Source organism: Phacochoerus africanus, chromosome 4 (genome assembly GCF_016906955.1).
Source record: "Phacochoerus africanus isolate WHEZ1 chromosome 4, ROS_Pafr_v1, whole genome shotgun sequence".
NCBI classification, from domain to species: domain Eukaryota; kingdom Metazoa; phylum Chordata; class Mammalia; order Artiodactyla; family Suidae; genus Phacochoerus; species Phacochoerus africanus.
Window position 1 is genome coordinate 14881552 of NC_062547.1, and position 7177 is coordinate 14888728.

A 7177-nucleotide genomic window follows, 5' to 3' on the forward strand; every position below is an offset into this window, starting at 1 on the left:
TGCAGTAAATGTACAGCTGAAAAGTAATAAAAAGAACAGAGAAGTAATCATCAATATTTCCGACCTGCACAAGGATCTCCAAAATATTTCTGAATAAGTTCTGAAATATGAATTAAATGTAAGATGTGGACCTTAAAGTGTAGGGAGGGAGCATTATAGTCCGAGGATATGAAGAAAAAACTCATAGAGGTAACAGGATTTAAGGTGTGTTTAGAGACTATGAGGGGCCCAGTGCAGCTGGATGGAACATCTAGGGAATCAAGGGGAAAAAGGTAAAGAACGAAAAGAAGCAACTAACACGAGTTTCTGGTACCCACAGCCCCTGCAAAAACTCACACGTTTAGCCCAATTATTATTACATCTTTATGAAGGATAATATCACCTAATTTCACAGATATTTCAAAATGGAAACTAACGTAATTAAAGCCGATTGCCAAGACAAAGACATAAAAACTTACAAAGCCAGTAGTCACCCAGGTTTCCTGACCCCAGAGCCTGTCATTGTAACATCATACTTTCTTTCCATGAGGTGACTTCTGAGATTAGCTAGTTATACCCAGACCAATTTTGGAAGATTTCAATGGACAGGTGAGAAGGCTGGATTTTGTAACAAGGCAAAGAGGGTTCCCTAGCAATTTTTGGAGAGGCCTATATAGATCTGAAGTGTACTTTAGAAGGATATTTCTTGCCTTCCTCAAATTCAGGTGTCTCACTTGGAACTAGTTGGACCCTTTAAAGAGCATATTGCATTCGCAATCATAGTACCTTGATTCTGTGGCTAATATAGAGTCAGAGTTCATTTAGTCCAACTCCCCAAAGAAGGCTTAGATGCTTTCTATAATACATCACACGACAAATGTCCTAGGGACTGGGCTTCAAGAGCACAATGAACATTACCTTATGTACTTTAAACCCAATGTGCCACTTTGGACCATACCTTCCGCATAGCAATTTTCATCTCCACGTTTCGCAGGGTGTAGATGAGAGGATTCAGCATGGGGGCAATCACAGTGTAAAACACAGAGATTTCCTTATCCTTGTTCTCACTACCTGCAGGTAAAACATAAGTATAGATGCAGGGCACAAAGAATAACACTACAACTGTTATGTGAGAACTACAAGTCGAGAGAGCTTTGCGTCGCCCTGCAGAGGTGTGTGTTCTAAGATTATATAATATGACTATGTAAGAAGCTGCTAAGACAAGAAATGACAACCGCCACCATCCCTGAATTTGCAATCACTAGGATACTCACAACATGAATATCCCTGCACACCAGTTTCAAAAGAGCTTCACATCACATATGTAGTGATCTATCTGATTAGGACCACAGAAAGGTAATTTGAGAACCATGAGAAGGAGAGCAATAGCGTGCCAAAACCCCACAACCCAGGCCATTATGATTAGCATGTTACACCTCTGCCTATTCACGATGACCAGGTAGTGCAGGGGCTTGACGATGGCAACATAGCGGTCAAAAGCCATGGACACCAAGATGAATATTTCCACACCTGCCAGCAAGTGGGCAGTGAAGAGCTGGGTCATGCAGTTGTTGTAGGAAATGCTTTTTCTCGCTGCAGCTAAGTCTCTGATGAGCCTGGGGACCACAGTAGAGGTGTAGCAGAGGTCCATGAGGGAAAGGTGGCCGAGAAAGTAGTACATTGGTTGTTGGATTAGATGGCTGCATGTGATTGTGAGTAAGATGATGAAATTCCCCATTAAGACAGCCAGGTAACAGAGCAGGAACAAGAAAAATAACAATAGCTCTATTGTCTTATTTCCCCAGAGCCCCATGAAAACAAATTCTGTGACATTGCTCTGATTTTCCATGAGGCTGAGTTGAGTTCAGAATATACAACAGAAGCTCAATTCATCTGAAATGATATAGAACATAATACATCTTCAACAGCACTTTTTACAAGTTTTGGAATGTTACACATTGAACAAAGATATAGGTTGTAGAAGATTTATTATAGGCTAACTGCATTACTTTTTTAGATTAAGGACATGATATTTAATGAAAGCATATTTTATGTGTGGAAGTTTGTAAACATTTTGCAGGCATTTAACTCCAGCAACACACCACGACGTTCTATTCTGATACTCATTTTAGATTTTTGAAAACAAACAAAAAAATAGTTTCAGTTATTTACACTAAAAATCATTAAGATTCAAATTGCAGTTTAAGATGAACCTGACTCTGATACTAGATTTCATGCTCTTGGGAATTACGCAACAGCAATCACTGACCAAATGAAATTCCAGCTCTTGTCCACCTCTATAAAGGATATTGGTCATTCTCTACCCCTGACTTTAGCTACCTCTAAGCAAGTCTATCCCCTTCTATACCATGTATAAAGTTCCACACATGAACATTCCATACATTCAGTATTATTATTATTGAAACAAAAAAATCATTTTTTAATCGTAGCAGAGCATACACCCAAATTAGTTAAAAACAGTTTCAGTGACTCTCCTTGGCATGTAGGGTCAAGATTCAGAACAGGGAAAGGCTGGGGACAGAAAACTTAACCACCATGCTGGGCATCTGAGCACAGAAAGACAGGTTATTGTGATATAAAAGCTTTACATTTATCCTGATTCTAAGACACATTTTAGACATTGCTATTGATATCTTATAAACACTTTAGAGAGCTAGTTGCTTTCTGTTGGCATTGGAAAAATTCAATGTGCTTAAAGAAAGACCTACTTATTTAAACATACATTTAGAACAGTACCACCTTTTGTGATGTAGTTTATCCAGGAGCAGAGTGGACATGTTAGAGCATCACCTTTTACTCACAACCAAATGTTCTCCACAACAAAACCATGGTTTGCCTCAAAGACTGTTAATTTCAAAGAGCTTTTTTTGTTGTTATTGTTCCTTTCTTTACACCTGTGGCATATGGACGTTCCCACTAGGAGTTGAATGAGAGCTGAAGCTGCAAGCCTATACCACCGCTTGCAGCAACACTGGATCCTTGACTCACTAAGGGAGGTCAGAGATTGAACCCACATCCTCATGGACATTGTGTCGAGTTCTTAATCTGCTGAGCCACAGTGGGAATACCCAATGAGGTTTTTTTAATGATACCATTGGGGAATGATAGAAAGTATTGGACAGATCCCTCACCTAATGATCATGAAGATGAGCATCTAGTCTCTTATGTCCTGTTAGTTTTGTTGTTGTTGTTTTAAGCACCGAGCAGGTCATCCTTTCCGAGCCTCCTTCTTCCACTGGTAACTGAAAGTAATGCTGCTAGATCTATTTCCCTTATTCCAAAAGCAAAAAATGAAATTCATGCAATGAATATCCAATATAAAGGGCTTATGATTCTTTTTTTTTCTTTTGTCTTCTTGCCTTTTCTAGGGCCACTTCCTGTGGCATATGGAGGTTCCCAGGCTAGGGGTCCAATCGGAGCTGTAGCCACCAACCAGCCTACGCCAGAGCCACAGCAACGTGGGATCCAAGCCATGTCTGCAACCTACACCACAGCTCACGGCAACGCCGGATCGTTAACCCACTGAGCAAGGGCAGGAATCGAACCCGCAACCATATGGTTCCTAGTCGGATTCGTTAACCACTGCGCCACGACAGGAACTCCCTTCTTTTTATATAAATTGAGAATATCCACACCTAGTCTGTCTTTATATGGAAGATCCTGACACATGATATAAACAAAATTAAGGACAAAATTTCATTAAATTTATAGTTTGAACTGTAGAAAAACTGGAGAATCAAAACTGCAGAAAGTGCAGAGTTCCCATTGCAACTCAGTGGAAATGAATCTGACTAGCATCCATGAGGATGCAGGTTCAATACCTGGTCTCACTCAATGGGTTAAGTATCCGGCATTGTCATGAACTGTGGTGTAGGTCACAGATGCAGCTCTGACCCCGAATTGCTGTGGCTGTGGTTTAGGCCGTCAGCCACAGCTCTGATTCGACCCCTAGCCTGGGAACCTCCATATGCTGCAGGAGCAGCCCTAGAAAAGGCAAAAAGACAAAAAAAAAAAAAAACAATGCTCTTTTACATAGGACATCAATTGAGCAAATAATTTTTTTACAATTCATCAATGATGTGTGCATCAATTGTTCATTAGTTCATTCTTTTTCATTGCTGAGGAAGATTTAATTATTTGTGTATGCCAGAATTCATCCTTTTTATTAATGTGCCCTTGGGTTATTTTAGATTCTTGGCTATTATGTACAAAACTTCTGTGAACATTATAGCACAAACACTTGAGCACATGTTATTTCTCCTGGATAAACAGAAGTGAAATTTTTGGAATATATGGGGAGTGTATATTTAATTTATGCTAATAACCATCTGGAATATTATCTAAAGTGAATCATTTTACGTCCCCATCAGCAATTAAAACAGTACCCAGAAGCAGACATGTAACCACACACTGCTACTCACTTGTTTATTCTACCATAATGTCTTTCCTAGATATTAGAGTATAGTCCTAATTAATATCCCAATGTCCTCCCTAAATGCTTAAAAGGGCATTCAGAATTATCTTGTTAAACAATGTCATATCATGCCACAAATACTGAAATATTTTCTCACATCATGAAGATAAAATCACAAAAGTCCTATAAATTATACTTTCCATTATAGTTTTGGAGTATATCATCTTCAAGTATTTTCTCTGTTATTTCTTTTCTTTTCTTTTTTAAATTTTCTTTTTCTTTTTTCTTTTTTTTTGTTTCCCCAATACATAATTTTTTTTTCTACTGTACAGCATGGTGACCCAGTTACACATACATGTATACATTCTTTTTTCTGACATTATCATGCTCCATCACAAGTGACTACACATAGTTCCCAGTGCTACACAGCAGGATCTCTGGACAAAACTTTCCTTAAAAAAGACACGTGCACCCGTATGTTTATTGCAGCACTATTCACAAGGGTTTGGATTTTTATTATATTTTTATATTGAATAGAGTTTGTAATATTGACATTTTCACTAAGAGAGATCATTTATTATATAAGGATTTGTCTCCAGTGTAGTAGACAGTCCAATAGCATCTCTGATCTCTATCCATCACATGCTAGTAAAAATACCCATCTCCCATCACCATGATTTTGGGAAAAATTAATACCTATACATTGTCAAGCATACTCTGTGAGCAAAATGTTCCCTTGCCGAGAACCCTAAATTTTGTCATAGTTGACAAAAGTCAACTAATCACATGAACTTTCCTTGACCATCCTATTCTAAATATAAACATTTTTAAGCAGCATGGCCATCATCTCATTCTTCAAATGTCTTGCTTTGTGTAAGTTCATAGTACTTTTAAAATCCCTGAAATATTAAATAACTGTCTCTCTTTTTTTTCAATCTTTACTATACCATAAATTTCACAGGACAGTGAATGTTGTTTTTTCTTTACTGTCATATTTTCAACTTCTAGGATAATGATTAACAATGAGAAGGTGGTAGAATTTCCCTGTTTCACGTTCCTTTGAGATATATATATATATACTTGTTTTCTCTAATAAACCTAAATTTCAATTTTAGATGCTAAATTTTCTTATCTACTTTTCTTATGCAAAATCCTGCCTGAGGCTTTAAAAATACAAGTTTTACATTTACTTCCTTTCAGAATCTAAATGAATTTAGATAGAATATATTTGTAATAAAAATCCAAACCCTTGTTAGGGGGCTCACAGTAAAGGTTAAAGGTATATATACAGTGAGGGATACAAAATCATCCATGCACAGTTATACCACCAAAATCAGAAATCATGAGAAGAGGTGGGTACAAATGCAGGACACTGGAGATGAACTTGCAGTTAAGAGAACAACAAGTTAAAACAATCTCATATACATATAGACTTTTATATCAAAATTCGGAATAACTGCAAACCAAAAATCTACCATTGATACACAAAGAAAACTCGACTCAAATGCAACACTAAAAAGATAGTCATCAAACCAGAAGAGGAGAGAACAGGAGAAGAAGGGAAGAAAAAAGAGCAAGAAAAACAAATCCAAAGCAGTTTTTAAAATGGCAATTAGAAACATACACATCAATAATTACCTTAAATGTTAATGGACTAAACGCCCCAACTGAAAGACATGGAATGGCTGAATAGATACAAAAACAAGACCCATATGTACACTGTCTTCAAGAGAACCACTTCACTTCTAGGGACACACACAAATTGAAAGTGAGAGGATGGAAGACAATATTTCATGCAAACAGGAATCAAAAGAAAGCTGGAGTAGCAATAATCATAACAGACAAAATAGACTTTAAAATTAAGACTATTTTAAGGGACAAAGAAGGTCATTACATAATGATCAAAGGATCAATCCAAGAAGATATAAAAATTTTAAATATCTATGCACCCAACATACATTCAGCAGAATATATATGGCAACTGATAACAACCTTACAAGGACAAACTGACAACAACACAACACTAGTGGGGAACTTTAACACCCCACTTTCAGCAATGGACAGATCATCCAGACATAAAATCAATAAGGAAACACAGGCCCTGAATGAAGCATTAAGCCAGATGGACTTAATAGATATTTATAGGACGTTCCATCCAAAAGCAACAGAATGCACATTCTTCTCAAGTGCACATGAGACATTCTCTAAGATGGATCACATCCTGGGCTACAAATTCAACCTCATTATCTTTAAGAAAATTGAAATCATATCAAGCATCTTCTCCAACCACAACACTATATGACAGGAAATCAACAACAAGAAAAAATCTTCAAAAAACACAAACACATGGAGACTAAACAACATGCTACTAAACCACCAATGGATCACTGAAGAAATCAAAGAGGAAGTTAAAAAATACCTAGAAGAAAATAACAAAGATACAACACTCCAAAACCTATGGGATACAACAAATCCATTCTAAGAGGAAAGTTTATAGCAATACAAGCCCACCTCAGACAACAAGGAAAAGCTCAAATAAAAGCTAACTTTACATCTAGAGCAGCTTGAGAGAGAAGAACAGACAAGGCCTAAAGTTAATAGAAGGAAAGAAATCCTAAAGATCAGAGCAGAAATCAATGAAATGGAAACAACAAAAACCATATAAAAGATCAATGAAACGAAAATCTGGTTCTTTGAAAAGATCAACAAAATTGATAAACCCTTAGCCAGACTTATGAAGCAAAAAAGACAGAGGACTCAAAT

The 7177-nt window shown here is 37.1% G+C and overlaps 1 pseudogene; it reads right to left on the reverse strand.

Moving 5' to 3' along the window:
* Positions 1 to 210: 210 nt before the first annotated feature.
* On the reverse strand, positions 211 to 1828 carry LOC125124462 (olfactory receptor 4P4-like; annotated as a pseudogene).
* Between the last annotated feature and the right edge of the window lie 5349 nt (positions 1829 to 7177).